Here is a 16,035-nt window from a genome sequence, read left to right on the forward strand (position 1 = left end):
GTTACCCCATAATGTCAATAGCTCGACGAAGCAACCACGCAGACATTTCCTTTCAAAGATCTTTATTTTCTCCATTTGGCTAGCACTCAAAAGAAACGGCACCCGTAGGTAAGCACTGGGCTAACTAAAGTAAGATAGCAAATAATGTTAACCTTCCGGCTAAGCTGTGGAGCATAAACGAGTTTTCAAAGAGACATGAATGACTTGCGAGGGCTTTCTAGCTCGACTTTTACAAGAGACACTCGTCAAGACACACATCCAGGTATCTAACGCACTTCTTATGAGGAATGCTCTCAGAACTTTCCTCGTTTGCGACAATGTGGAAATCTCTTCAATTCCTTCTCAAATTCCTACTGGCAAACGCCAAGGAATTTCGAAACAGAATCGTTTCATTGCCATCCGCATTCACACACATATTCTGAAGTTCAACTTGCACCTTGCTGTACTTCCCGCTCTTTCTATCCTTCCTCTGGCATCCCACAGGAATCTATTCTGGGTCCCTTGTTATTTTTATTTTTTCCTCCTCTTTTTACTTGTCCCTGTTTGCTCTATGCAGACGACCTTAATCTGTTTTCTGCTATATCGTCGCCGGTGGACTGTGTTTCCCTTCAATCTAAGCTGGACACTCTGGTTAATTAGTGCTCGACTAATGGTTTAGCGCTAAACGTCAGAAAGTGTCACTCTATGTGCTACTCCCTAAAATCCTCATCTACTTCTTTCTCCTACTCTCTTAACGGGCATTCCTTATCCTGCTTAAATTCCACTCAAAACATCGGAGTCACTTTCGACAATAAGCTCCGCTGTGACACCCATTTTGTGGACTACCCCTCTCGCCTCCGCCTTCTGATCCTTCCCTTCCTACAACAGCGTAAAGCTCGAAGTCTACTTTCATTCCCCCATTCCTAGGCTTTGCCGAAATTACAACGCAGAACAGCTTGGTCCTTTGAACTTCTCTACTTTCAGTAGTTTTAAACGTAGGATAAGTTTTTTGCTTTCTCCTCCTCCTGAGGACAATAATTAATTAATGTTGTCCGCTAAACTAAATAAATAAATAAAACCGAAAGGGACTCAACGAATCCCCCTAGGAAATGACGCTCCATATACGGATGGGTATTAGCCACCCTTCCATGACTGTCGCCAAAAACTTTATTAGTTTCGGATCAATGCGATAAAGATGTAGGATATCGATTAGCCAGGTATGCGGGTCGCTATCAAAGGCTTTGGCATAACCGATATAGCAACTAAAGAAGTTTTTTTGGCCTCTAGTTGCTTGTCCTACAACTACCGAGTTAATAAGGAGTTGCTCTTTGCAACCCCTTGACCCAACTCAGTAGCCCTTCTGCTCCTCGGACAGAATGTTGTTGAGGTGCGCACTGACCCTTCCACTAATAGTAACCGGTCTTGTGTCTGCGGGGTCTTGCACTGTGCCTTTCCTAGGGATAAGGTAGGTAATTCCCGCAGTGAGGAAGGGTGAAAATTCCTCCGGCCAACTCATAACCTTATTTATACTGTGTGCCAATGGACTGTGTACGCTGGAAAATTTCTTATACCAGAAATTCTGCACCCGATCCAGACTTGGGCCCCTCCAGTTCTTCGAGCTGTCTATGGCTCATCGAACTTTCTCTTCAGTAACATCCGCAAAATTCATGCCAGGCGTATTGGCATGGCGGGTGCCTCCGGTGGTGATCCACTCAACATGCTGGGCGGGTAACTCCCAAAGTCCACCCCAATAGTCTGTTGGGATTGGTCGAGAGATCTGAAAAAGCTCCACTGGTTCCTCCCATAAGTTGCATTCTGGACACGACTGGAATAATTCTCGCTATACCGTCGTAACCGACTGCTTATGACAGAACGTTTCTGCTTTAGTGTGTCCAGAATTTCAACTAATGGTGTCTCACTGCGGATGGCATAGTTCCGGTAAACCCTCTGGACTTTATTCCTCACCCGTCTGTTGGCATTGTCAGGGCTGCTCTGAATCAGTCTGGCAATGTCCTACTTTAGTGAGTCCCGCCGACGTTCCAGACGAATTTTTCAACCAGACTGAAACTATCCTTCCCTCCCCCTTTCACAACCGGGCTTGGGACCGGCTACGGCATTACTTCCGAGTTATTACAATCACGGTAGATGCCGGATTTTACCTAATACTAGAACTAAGTGCCAAGCATTTAGGCTCGGACGATTCTACCTACTTAAAAACTAAAGGGGGCCGGTGGTGGTGGCCGGTGGTAGGATAATGGGAGAATCCGTCGAGAACTCCCCGTAACATCGAGTACGTATGCAGAATGGTGTACTTCTGCATGGTTTCAATAGTACCGCCGACAGATTATAAACTTGTCGTACTCCGCTTTCAACTTCAAATTCCTCTGAAATTTTACTTCAATGCAGCGCATTACATTTTGAGCCATCATATGTTGCTCTGATAATGTTTAGTCATTAGCTTCCTCTATTATGGAGCGGAGATCTGAACTCCGAATGCTCCATCCAGGATGGTTTTTGCTATAACTTTTGCGACAGCAGGGAGCCGCAAATACCGTGCCAGTTGTTGCATATAAAACGGGTGCCTTTCTTCGGAATCTTGGCGATCCTCTCCTCAGGTTACAACGATTTACGGATGAAGAGAAGAGGCAACCCTACAGACGCACTAGAAGCTGCAATGAACATGCTGACGGGAGACTGTTAAGCCCCCGCTAAGCACAATAACATATTCTCTGTTGTCACGGCGCATGTTAAGTTGAACATCCCAGATTTGCCGCAGGGCCGCAGTTCAGGCGCATTACGTCCACCCCCTCCCTCGCAGCTACAATAAAAGCCTTCAGTTCCCTGTGTGAATCCGCTTGCGAGTCGCCGTAGTCAGCTAGATCTTATTACGCCCTTTTGGGATGTGGCCAAGAGCTGCACTTGTAAGCAAGATTACAGGCAAGATGGTTTTCGCACTTCGAACGACAGCGAGGTCCGAAACTGAACTGTGTGAGGAATTGCGGAAGCAATACGTGAACGAAGGCAAGCGGCCATCAAGAGATGATCTCGCTCGAGGCCAAAATCAACATTCCTCTTGTTTCGCATCCAGAAGGCAACTCCAAAATCTATTGCTGATCGCGATGTGGTGGATCTGATTGGATGTACGTTACCGGAAGGAAAGAAAACTCTCCTGAACTGCATTTACTTGCTCATGGAAAGCCTCCCTCTCCTTTGCATCGAGAGTATCTCCTGCGAACCCTCCTTTCCGTCGATCCGGGTCCGGATGGGATTGAGCCCGTCTATTTTTCGAGATGCTAAGATGTTACAAGGCCAATCTGATTAAAGTGGCTCTTCCGCCTGCTTTCTCAAGGAGGCGTAGCGCCGCATTTGGCGTGGTTCTGCATAAGGCTGCTGAAATCCTTTGATTTACTTCATGTGAAATAACTCCAAAGTGACCTGAAAGGCGTTATGCTAATGCCATATCACGCAATTTGCTCCACTGCTCCATATATGTGGCTTCAAGTGCAGATATATTCGCTTTCTTGTGTTTTATCTAAAGAGGCTCCATTTTATATCTGGCGCAAAAACAACCCTTAATGTTCATCGTCCCGAAATGCATGTACTCTTCACGAAATACAACATCCTTTACAAGTTTGCATCTAGACGAGTTTCCTGTAAATTGTAAATTTAGTGCAATATGCACATGTCCGCAGTAATATATGCATGTTTTTTGCATATTCAGCACATACCTACATATCAGCTATGAGCACGTCGTCGACGGGCGAACTTTTAGATTAACTGCTCAGATATTGCCATATTGCGTTCCCAGTACTGCGAACGAAATGCCTGCACTTTTCCTTCCGTATCTGACCAGATACGAGGGAGATGAATTGCGGGTTCTCATCAAAAAATGCAAAGACTGCCCACAGGGCAAGGTCTAACAGAAATCAAAACTATGGAGGAGGATTGAATATTAAAGTTTAAACACAACACACATCAAAGCTACCTCGTCAAAGGAAAGGGACTCACCCTTATTTTCAGTTTGCCATGAGCACCGGATATCTAGCCTTGTCCGCTTGATTCACACGATGCGTATACGTACGTGATGCGCGGGGTCATAACCGACTGTCGGTCAATCAAAATACTATAATTGACAGCTTATTTATGAGAAGGTTGTGATTCCTTTGAAGTTGAGCTCAGCCAAGGATATCGACCCTCAAATCTGCCAACGCTCAATCCCTTGCATTACAAGAATTTCCTTACGAGTTCACCAAAGCAAGATATTTTCAGATATTACATTTCCAAGATTCCATCTTTGATGCCGAGGAGCAGAGAAGAGCTTTTTCAGGTGAAGGCTTTCCATGAGAGTTTTCGGTTTTCACATTTTTCCGGTTTTTCCTCTCATGGCAGAAGCCGGTATTACGAGGAAAGGGCTGCAAGATGAATGGCTGAGTGGCTGGCACACACCGAAAAAGGATGGAAAAATAACTGGGAAAAAATGGAGAAACGGATGATGAAAATGAAGCCGTTGGTTAAGGACGACAAAACATAACGAATGGCTAAAATGAAAATGGGAGAAAGGTGAAAATTATGAAGAGATGACTCGCCGCTGCTGGCGCTGGAGCTTTGAATGCTGTTTTCCAACTTGTAACTTGACTAAATTTCCTGTGAAGTGTTTAAGCCCAATAAAAGTCAAGTTGAGGATTTTATTCCCTCTGACTGGCTGACTGACAACTTAATACGATAAACGTTCTCATAAATTTCTATTTAAGGGATGTTGCCTCTCGGGGGCGCATTTTTTGGGGAAAAAGCAAAATAATAAGCCACTTGAGATGTTCGAGAGGTGTACTTTGTGTCATGTTGTGTTGAGACGATGGTAAATTAAATAGCTGAGAAGGTTCTCTGAAAGGGTTTCGATGGAGCTCAAAGAATATCTAAGTGTATGCAACACGTTATTGATGGGCTTGTCATGTTGGCCTTTTCGATTCGCGTCAATGGAATTTTCCAGCCCATCGACACTCTAGACAGCGTTCAACAATGATTGAATTTTCATCCTTTCGGACGTTCAAGCCTGATGTGCTGAAGTGAATTCGGAGAAGAAAGAGGTGAGAAAAGGTTTGCAATCGTATTATGTCTCGTACGTGAAACCTTTTCATGAAATGGAATTTTCAATTGAAAGTTAAATATGGATCCATGTCTCAAATTTTGATACAGCCCAGACGACTGCTGTCTGAAGAGGAGTGGACAAGGATGGGCTCACTGAAATCAAATTTCTCTTCAACTAAAAGGCGTCTGGGAATAAGCTGGCATCCACTTTCAGGCGCACGCAACCATATGTTGGCATGGCTTTATAAACTTTTCAATTTTCCGAAACTTATGCTATTTGCAATCGTCACTTTCTTCGAATGGCAGACATAGAGAAGGCAGTTTCCAACCCATAAGTTTCCAGCGTTTTATCAGCTAACCTTGAAATTCATCGCTTCTAATATTGACCCTTATGCCATTGCAAAGGATCAGATACAATCAAAAAGGTCCTAGTTTAAGCTGTAGTAATTAAATTTAAAGTGACGTGGCTCGGCTCCTTTTGTTTTTGTTATTTCAAGTCGGGCGAAGTATTCACGTCAGGCCGAATGGAAGGTGGCAAACAGAAAACATGGAACAGGGAAACTATAACGCTTGAGAAGTCGAGTTAGTATGAAATTTTCAAGGTTTCAGACAGAGAATTACATAGAATGTCTAATGTCCTTTGCGATAATCGGTTGCCGTTTTAATATTTGCATATTTTGAGTGTGGAGTCAATATTGCTTTTCAGTGCAGTTGACGTATTTTATCTGCGGAATATCTTCCCGTAACTCTGTAGCTGCGCATTTAGGGCTTATCTATTTATCGAGAGGCCTATTCCGTAATTTCAAATTGACTATCAGTCAAACACCTCAAGATACCTCTTGTCGGAAGGCATATTTTAAGGTAATGAGATTTCCCATACATTCAACCAAGAATCAACCTTCCTATGGTTCTTCTATAGATGGAGGTGAACATTTTAAGAAGATACTGCTTGTCGCCCCACCCCACTCTCTTATTCATTTCCCCTCGGGACTACTGTAGAGTATTGCTTTGCGAGGAAGGCACGGGTCTACACCATCATGTTTAAGTACGTCCATGATGCATTTTCTGGGCTTGTTCCAGTTCTTCGAATTTTCTCTCTATTGGTGACTATCACGGTGTCTATTGCAATTCAGTCCGCAACTGACCAGTGATCCATTCCTCTAAAAGATTGCGGTGTCCGATATCTGCGTTGAGAGTATTGTTTAACCTTCTTCTCTTCTACATGAACATCGGACAATGGAACATAATATGCACGAGTTCTCGGGTGTAGCGGCGTATTCGGGACATTCGGAAGACCCGTCCATTCTGAATGAGTACAAATACTTTTTGTAACCATCGTGTTTTATAGCAGCTATGTCAGGTGGTAATTCAGTTCTCCGTGTATTCGCTCGCTCTTTTTCAAGTATATGAGTCTAGGGGCACTTTTCGGAATCATCTCACCATTGCTTCCATCTTGTATGTAGTTCCTTTCTAGTGGCTCTTTAGAAGTCCGCAATCACCTCGGATAAATTTGCCCTCCTTCTCAGATGGGGATAGTGCGCATCATTCAATGGAAGATTCAAGGGGATCGTTTCCGGGTGATACACATCGCCTCACTTGATGCTCTCTTATACGCACCGCACACTTAGTCGCACTTAGTCGGTTCCCAATATTATCCAATGCTTGCGCCAAGAGAGAAGTTTCGTAAAGCAATAAGATAAGAAGCCTGTTTATCTTCAGTCCATCTCTATTTGGCTTGCTTCCCAAATCCAGAACCATTTGGCCAACGTCCATGAACTAGCGATCAGTCATCAGTCACTAGTCGTCAGTGTATTCGATGTGGTTGAGGCAAGATGTCATCGTCCATTGAATTCCTCCACATCGATCGGAGAAGACGTAATGAAGAACGTCACCGGTAACAAGAAGAAGTAATATCGGTGATAGGATACAACCTTGGCGGACTCCGCTTTGGACCTCATAATCCGCTGAAATTTTACCTCGGTGCAGCATGCGACATTTTGCTCCATTACATGTCTCTCTAATAATAGCTATTAATTTCTCCGAAACGTCGATTAAGCTTTTGAGATGCTCCGTCATGCATTCCAAGAGTATTTTAGCAACTATCTTTGCGACGACCGTGATTATCCTTTAATTATCATTCTGAAGGTGAGTGCCCTTCTTTGGAATCTTAACGCATGGGATCCCTCCTCCACTCTCTTCTCCCTGATGGAACAGTCCGTATCCACAGGTTACAGTGATTAACTATTTCATATATAAGGGGCAGAACCTTAATTCTATCTTGTCATGGCGTATACTACGCTGAACTTCTCGAGATTTCGTTTAGTGTCGGAGTTCGAGCACATCATGCCCGTCATATTTGCCGTGGTCAACAGAGCCTTTAAACTCTTCTCTACATAGACCCACTTCCACGATTCCGCAGCCAACCAGATCTTATGACGCCTTCTTGGAAAGTGGCCGACGACCCGCATAGAAGCCTAGAAAAGAGCATTTTTGATGGCACCCCATCTTCATCGATATTCTTAGGAGGGTTACACAATATGTCTGCTATCCAATCAGCAAAATAGTTCTTCGACTTTCTAGCGTCAATTGGATTATACAAACCGTGCAAGAAGTGGTGGATGCAGCCCGCAAGCGAACGTGAGCGACGATAAAGATGGTCGTCCCCATCAAAGTCGGCGTTAGCATTCAAATCACGATCACAATGTTATCGTTAGAAAGCCTAGCCTTAACAGCCTACAATTGCGTAGCATTGTGCAATTGTGATGCTCCTTAACCTGAACCGGAATCTTTCAACCAGAATCATGTCGGAAACGGGCTCCGAGGACAAGAGAGCACGCCTTTCGGTAGCCGTCAGAAACAAAGCGATACCTATTTCGCGTCTTTTATCACTCAGCTTTTCAGAGTACAAAGGCACATTGTCATTAGAGTAGCAAGAAGGAGAGAGAGGAGTACTATTCCAAAGTCTAACTTCGCGTAGGCCCGGAATGTCCAGGTTTCCAGTACTTTTACCTATATTTTCGCCCTTCGATATTCCGATATCCTACCTAGAGATGAACTAGCCTCTCGCGCGTAGTCCAAGTGCTTCTTAAAACGCAACTTGGCATCGAATATCACCAATAGATATTTAATGAGCGACTTTAAGATGATCTCGTTATTACCAGATTGGTTATCGTTTTCCCTTCGATTGGTAATGAGGACTGTATTTGTCCTTTCCTAATTATGATTTGCTGCGTGAATAAAGCTTTTTTGACATCAACTGTTACCACTGCGCAGAATTTTTCAACGTACCTCGCCTCCCGCGACTATTGCATATTGTATGGACTATAAAAACGGCACGCCAAATCCACACCGTCACTCAAATAGACCACCAACGCCCCCTGAATGAATGAGAGCATCCTTTTGTATATCATCCTCTCCCACATCTACCTTATGGTTTCCAAAAGATGGGTAGGGCGTTATGAAGAAGTTACGCTAGGTGGTCTTTGGGGCAGAAAATAAAACTAACCTTATAGTTTATGCCCTTGCTTTGTTTCCCCCTTTCCTTAGGGAAGCTTGGCCTGGGAGGAGTTGAGAAGTTCTCGATCGCTTTTAAGCTAGCGCCTGTTGATTTCCCAGAGAGGGATGACCTTGAGCGTGCCGCCGAGACAATACAGCGCATTCATGCATTGCCCCATCAGCCTGGAGGAAGTGGCCACTGAGTGCAACACCTTAATGGAAGCTTAATGGCTGTGGGTCAGAATGACTATATTGCGCTTGCGGCTCAGATCTTGCCATCAGCAAGTTTCTCCAGTACTTCCGCTTTGAATACAATGGCGAATCCTGGGAGACCATGCGATTCGCCTACACTGTGTGTATACGAGAGAACTCCTGCGCTGAATCCACAGATCTTCTTCGATCCATCGGTTAAGAATAACGCAGTATTCTAGTAGCATTGCTACACACTGTCGGTATTCTACTCCGCCCTAGGTGAAAAGTCACAGCATGAAGTCGGGCTTGCGTATGGCGTGGTACATAAGGACTGCCCAGACTTTCCGAGGTAAAATCTTTGGGTGTTGCTATTGCCGTAAGGCTTTGCTGCCCAACATTCGGACTTACGTAGTCTGACAACTGTGAGTGTAGTCCCCTTTGACTTGTCAAGCAACTGTACTGGCTAAAGCAGTGTTCGTGGATGTCAGTTCCTCGATGGATCGCAGGCCTTGCTCATTATTTCGTTCGACCCGTCCATCCGTTTTCATCCTGCCCCTTGCCACACGCCAACTAAATGTCTCTTGTCATGCCCCTAATATTCGGATGAATATTCTGGTATTCCTTGAAGAAATCACAGATCTCCATGATCCTGTTACCCTATGTGGGGGCTTCTAAACGCGCCCGCCGATAGAAAACTTTTACTCCCTCTGGTCCGCTTGAAGCATTAGATGCCACAGAAGCCAAGGTTCCGATTACTGTGGTACTGTGGCCGTCGGATATCAACGGCCGAGAGCATGCTTGTTCCAAAAATCGTCGGTAGTGGGTTTCCGAAGCCCTGTACCGTAACTTTCTTTCTTTAAAGAGCAGACAATCTGTGGGGGTGGGGGGGATTTGTATCGTGATTTGACGTCGGATGCCAGTCGACTCAGCTTAGAATTAGTACCTGTAATTATCTCGGGCGAGGAAAGGAGGTGTAAATGGAAAAATCTCACTATAAATCATAACAAGACCAGCGTCCCTGCATTCACAACAAAAGGAAGTTGGGTGGACTTAAACTGCCACCCCTTTTCGGTGAACAGCGTCATGTCATGGAAAACATCAAGGGGTGATTCTTCATACGAAGCTAATTTAGAACAAATATTTTGATTATGTAATAAACCGGAGCAACTGGGCATTTTTTGCCACAAAATGGTTCGAAAGTAAGACAGTAAGAAATACTGGATACATCAAGTGGCGGTGAAACTCGTATCCGTATGGTAGTATCGTGACCAAAGGGAGAGCTAAGGGAAACTATCGAAAAGCTGGCCTTGGTCATGCTGACCTCTGTATTATGGGTGCCTCATTGTAAAAAGAGAGGCGAGGCTTGTGGCGTGCAGGCTTCTGTTGAACATCATGTGGGGGTTTGTAACCAAGTTATTCCCGGTTTGGAATCAGCCAGATTATCGGTGGGGGTGGGATTGGAGATTTTCCTATAAATGTACTTTGGTAGGGTATACAGTATGGGGAGTATGGGGCAACATAACCTAGTCCTATAGAAAATACACCCATCCATCCGTCTTGAGTCGAGGTGACTGAGGAGATTCGACGGCTTTAGGAGGTGAACACTCAATTGAACATGAAGCAAACAATAAATCTCAAGAAATATGGAATGCTGTAACTGGCAACATAACGCAAACTGCATTTGTAGGCAGATTCGATAGGTAGAGCCCCAACGAAGGCTTTACCACGCCTACGAAGGAACGGCAGAGAGGGGACAATCCTTACCGTACCAGCAAACCAGCAGGGACTTTCGCTGGTTGAGGAGAGGAACTAACGGTGGCTCAAAATATTACAATGTGATTTGCGATGTTTTCCATTTCTGACAGCAGACAGGCAGGTAGTAAATCCATTTCAATATAGTTCTGTTTTGTGTACCATCTTCAAAAAGAATGGATACCCCCAAAAAGTCTTTCTCAATTCCCAAAATTGCAATAGAAATTGAATTTTCATGTATTCTATGTATCTTAAATTGTAAGTCATTCCGCCGCTGACTCGCTTTATTACAAGTACTTCCAGTGAAACCAGTTTATTTCCCAGCGTTTATTGGCTTCATTCATTACAACCGATAATAATCTCTCCCGAGTTGCTCCTTTCATTAAGAAAAATTGGCCTATAAACCCTAATCAAAATTCAGAATGCATTTAACCCCTCTTCCCGGCTATTGTGTGTACACACAACTCAATTGAAGTGCTTCCTCCCACATTTCATTTCGTAGTCATTCTTCATCCTTCACCCTTAAGAAAGTCCACGAGAGCTACATACACCTCTGCCGTCTTGCAATGTTCGTAACCGAATCAAACCGCCAACGAGTGCGCTACCTTTCATCCTTCCAAGAAAATATTAATCCCAGCTCTAATAAATACTAAACTAGCCTCATAAATCAAAATCCTTTTTTCTCAAAAAGGAAGCCGCTCAAACACTCAGACAATCACGGTACTGGTAACAAAGGGCAACGTTTAATATACATGACAGAAGTTTATTTATGATGGAGACTCCTGGCTCTAAGTAGCTGGATGAGAATCGGCTCCGGTTCGGATAAGGAGTGGGCCGGAGTGTGCTTTTCGGGGTAGGAGTTTGAAAGGACAAATGGATGAACGAATGAATAGGAGTAGGAGCACTTGTTAGTCGAGGGCTGCTAGACCGGAGACGAGACCGAAATCTGCTATTATACGCTGCCTTGGTTCTAAGTGCTTCGTATGAGAGGGCATGCATTTCAACAGAGGACGAACCCGGCGAACTAATGATCGGATGAGGGAACTTGATAATTGCGGGTAGACAAAGGCTAACATCTTTCTGTTTCCCTTCGGCCTCGCGGGAATTTATCCGGGGAATTTACCCAAGTGTCGAAGTATCATCAGTCGAAAAAGTCCCCGAAATTTCGAACAAAACACGGTTTATTTTCTATTCAAGAACTTTTTAATTTTTGGAACCGCACTGTCTTCGTTTGGCTGTAAGTTTGAGAGTACGTAGAGTTTCTAAGTTGCTGAAGAGGTACTTAGACAGCATGTGTGGTCGTTGATATTGATAATGCCAGGTCCCCCTGTGCATGAAAAGTACTCGTTGCAATGTAAAGTTTTTAGCAGGATCGAAAGCCTTGGTGGGCTAGTCCTCCTTTATTCCGTTTCAGAACTCCGAGAAAGTTGTCAGGTAATGTTGAATATTCGAATATATGTATATTATAGCTCGTTATATGTGCATAAATTATATTTGGGAATACAGGAACGTCGAATGTGGTTGCTGGCAATTCACTTAGGGTGGAAGCTGAGAGGAAAGGACTTACTAAAAGTGAATTAATTTAGAAGGAAAAAGTCTGGAAAGTTGTTTCTCAAAAATAATTTGATTCAAGTCCTTTTAAAGAGGTATTTGCTGAAAGTAATACAGTTATCAGCAGTTGATTAAAAATTTAAATGAGAAAACTCAGCACTTCAGGTTGGCTTTCTAGCGGTTAAGAAGGTGTGCTTCTTTCCAAAAGCTGCCTTTAGTTCCAAACCATCTTTAATGAAACATAGCTCTTTTGGTGACTTTAAACTTTTTATCAGGTATCAGATTTGACGTATCCTAGGTGAATTAAATGTTGAAGTTTCCGAACTACTGCATGTTGTCTTCGTAGGTGACCATTGGGAAGCAAGTTGTTGCCGGACAATTCTGTAGGCTACATAACGACGAAATCTATGAGCGATACCATGACCGTCAGGTTGTGGACAAAATCCGGCTCAATAGGTTGCGGTGGGCTGGTCACTTAATCCGTATGGATGAAGATGATCCAGCCCGGAAAGTCTATAAGGACAATATCTATGGTAGAAAAAGAAGACGATGGCGATGGCGTAGGTCAGGACGCCAGACAACTTTTAGGGATATCGAATTGGTGGACCTCGGCGCAAAACCGGGATGTCTGGAATTCCTTATTGAGGCAGGCCTAGACCGGATACCGGTTGTTGCGCCGTTGATGATGATGATGAATGAGACCGAAACACAGAACCATATTGATGCATTGGAACGGATTGAAGTAAGTAGGGTTCCAGCATAAAAGCAGAGATGAAATCTAAACATGTAATCACAAAGGTCGTAGAAAGAGCTTAAAAAGAAGTGAACTTGCCTACTAAAATTTCTGAAATTTGAAACTATCCCAAGATAATAATTTATCAAGTGACATTTTTATAGGTTCATATGTGGGGCATTGCGGGTCAATAACTTCTAAGCGCCCTTGGCGGCGATTCCTGGCAATGGGCTTCACCTCACTCCATTATTTTCCGGGAAGCTTGCACTCTCCTTCCATTGTTCTCCGCCACGTAGTTCCAGAATGACCTATCCGCCGGTCATCCTGAAATAGTTGATTCCTTTGCGTGGCAAAAGCCATAGTGAAGTGAAGTGAAGTGATATAACACTGTGTACGCAAGCGTCGATGAGGGTTAGAAGTTTGCAAGTTGCAGTGGCAGTAATTTTGTATATACTATTCCCATAAATATAGTAGTAAGAGAAATATTGGCACGGAAAAGACTCAATTTGATGTTGGTGTTGAGATAGTTGCATTTCCGGACTATAAACAAATGCGAAAGGGGATTTAGCATTGTTAATACGTTGAGCGACATCAGGTTCATTGCCACGCTACTTGAATATAAAATTGTTTGGCACAATCGATGTCCTGCCATTGATACAAATAGGAAAAGTGTGATGAGCTATCGATTTGAAAGTCTTAGTAACTTTGCTGGAGAGTAACCTTGACTGATTTGTGTGGGCAAAGATTACACCATTCATTAGCAGTATGAAGAACGTCTCTGGAAACGAAAAGAAAAGTATCATTGACAAAATGCGGTCCTGGTGGAGTCCGCTTTCAAATTTAAATTAGTCTGAAATTTTACCTCTATGCAGCACGTGACATTTTGCCCCGTCACACATCGCTCTGATAGTATTGTCAGTTCCTTCGAAATGCACAATTCCGCGGAGAATGCTGGGGCTGCTCGGAAAGGCTGTGGTTTTACTCCGTTTGAGCACGTCGATGACAAAGATAACGCACTTCCCTTTGAAGAAGTACTTCTTATCTGCATGTCACGGTGGCTTGCCAAATTATTCGCAAGCGGTGGCATTTCAGCCGTTATAATACGATTTAAAACCTTTGCACCTCTCCGGCTGCTTATCGTAGATGAGAATCCCGGAGCTGGCGTTTCTCACTGGAGCAGCGAGAGGTTTACGAACACCTGTGATAATTCCGTGATATGGTATATGATGGCGAAATCGTTCTTATTTGCCTCGGTTTTCACTCCCCCACCAACGTAATTGTCAAATCTTTTGTGTCACTGTGTACACTACCTTGCACTTCTCGTACTTTTTCGTGATAACGGGATCATATCGGGTCGCGGTTAGTCCCTTTTGCAACGATTAACAGTGGTCTTAACTCCTTTCATTCATCGATTTGCCTCCAGGTTACCGCAAGGAGAAGGTCTTATATAATTCCGGGAAGCGAAGTCACGTTGGAACCGAATTATGATTCGCGTACGGAAAAAAATGTCAGCATTGAACTTCTTTTAATTATCGGGCGATATTCACGTAGGACACACCCCACCTTTTTCTTTTGTGAGGTGTTATATTTAGCTCAAACGGTGGTGAGTAAAGCCGATAGCGGCTGGAAAGGGAGAGACGCGTTGCGGCTGTTCAGGGCGCTTCGCCTCCAGACAAAGTCACAAGAACCTTTTGCCTCTGTCGCCAGTTACCCGCTCTTGTCCATTCTATCAGACTTTGAAAAGATAACCAACCACCGCATTGTGAACGGCTAAGAGTCTGTTACCTCAGGTAACTTTCTAATGGGGACTTCGACTGGGTAAGTTTCCGGTAAGCTAGGTGGTGAATAATATTCGGGAAATCTTCCAATCTTTTGTTTCAAAGCGAAAAGACTCTAACATTTTTCTTTCTTCTTTAATAAATATCACGAATCAGAACACTTTTTCTACTATTCTGTCCTGGATGAGAATTACTACTAAGTAGGACCCCCCGAACTGACAATTATCACGAGCAGAAATCTGCGAGAAAGATGTCGTCCATGATGGACTATATTTCTCTACCACTACCGGTTGTGCTCCATTGCACTTGACTCGCAGAGCAACAACTACCTGTTTCTTATGTACTAAGTAAATGTGATGCTCATCCGTTATTTCGTAACTTCGTTTATCTAAGTGTTTCTATATTGTCAAGAGGGAAATGCTTAGGAAAAATACATGTAATTGGACGCAGATCAATGTTAATTACACTACAAAGGTAAAGATCATGCTGGGGTTTGAGTAAAAATACTCAAGCGGATTAAAAATATTTTAAAATTAATATTTTAAAATACCTTAATTATTATTAAGGTAGAATCGGGGCGAAATGTAGGAAACTGGAAGTGATATGTATGGGGTAAAAGGGTTTGGTAAAAGGTTTTGGAGAGAAAGGAAAAATACTGCCTACAATTAAATAACTTCAGGCAAGATAACTTATCTATCAAGAAAGTGGGGATACTTGTGGCCAAGGTCGTAGACAGAAATTGTGAGCCCCTGGCGAATATTATTCGAAAATAATCTTCTTTTTTTCATTGAAATATCTATTCCGATCCCAAAAAACACTGACGACTTGAATCCCTCCTCTTTTGTGAGGCCTGCTCGCAGCCATAGGCAATCATTCATGAATGCTTATTCAGCAATGTCAACCACAAACCAATGTACGGAGCTTTCTCCCTTTCTCTACAGTTTTTTATGAAAATGATTGAAATGTTTCCAAATATTTATCAAAACTCCGAGGAGTTACTCAAAGGAGAGGTCGTAGGTCGTACAAACATTCGAAGAAATCAATCATAAAAATATGTCTGATGTGAATGGAAGATTTGTATAGCTATTAGAAACAAGAAACACGGGAATGGAGACCACGCATCATAAACTCTTAAACGCTGTTCGAAATGAGGAAACTACACCGATGTGGAGAGATTGTCACATATGTGTCACCTGTCCAACTTATAATAATAAGGCAGATCCTGTGGTGAGAACTACAGAAGGATATTGTTGTTGAGTAGATATTGAAAAGTGCTGTCAAAAGTAATCGATAATGATGGCAAGTGAGCGCTCACGTAAGGAGACAAACCCAGCTAGCAAGATGTTGTGCAACAGACCCTCTTTCTTCGCGAACCTTTACAGTGGAATGTCATATGCACTGTTTTTTCTTTTTATGGATGGAGGTGGAAAACTTAGATAGACTCTGGCGCAGTTATCTCGTTGTATTGTC

This window comes from Hermetia illucens, chromosome 2 (assembly GCF_905115235.1).
Source record: "Hermetia illucens chromosome 2, iHerIll2.2.curated.20191125, whole genome shotgun sequence".
Classification (NCBI taxonomy): Eukaryota; Metazoa; Arthropoda; class Insecta; order Diptera; family Stratiomyidae; genus Hermetia; species Hermetia illucens.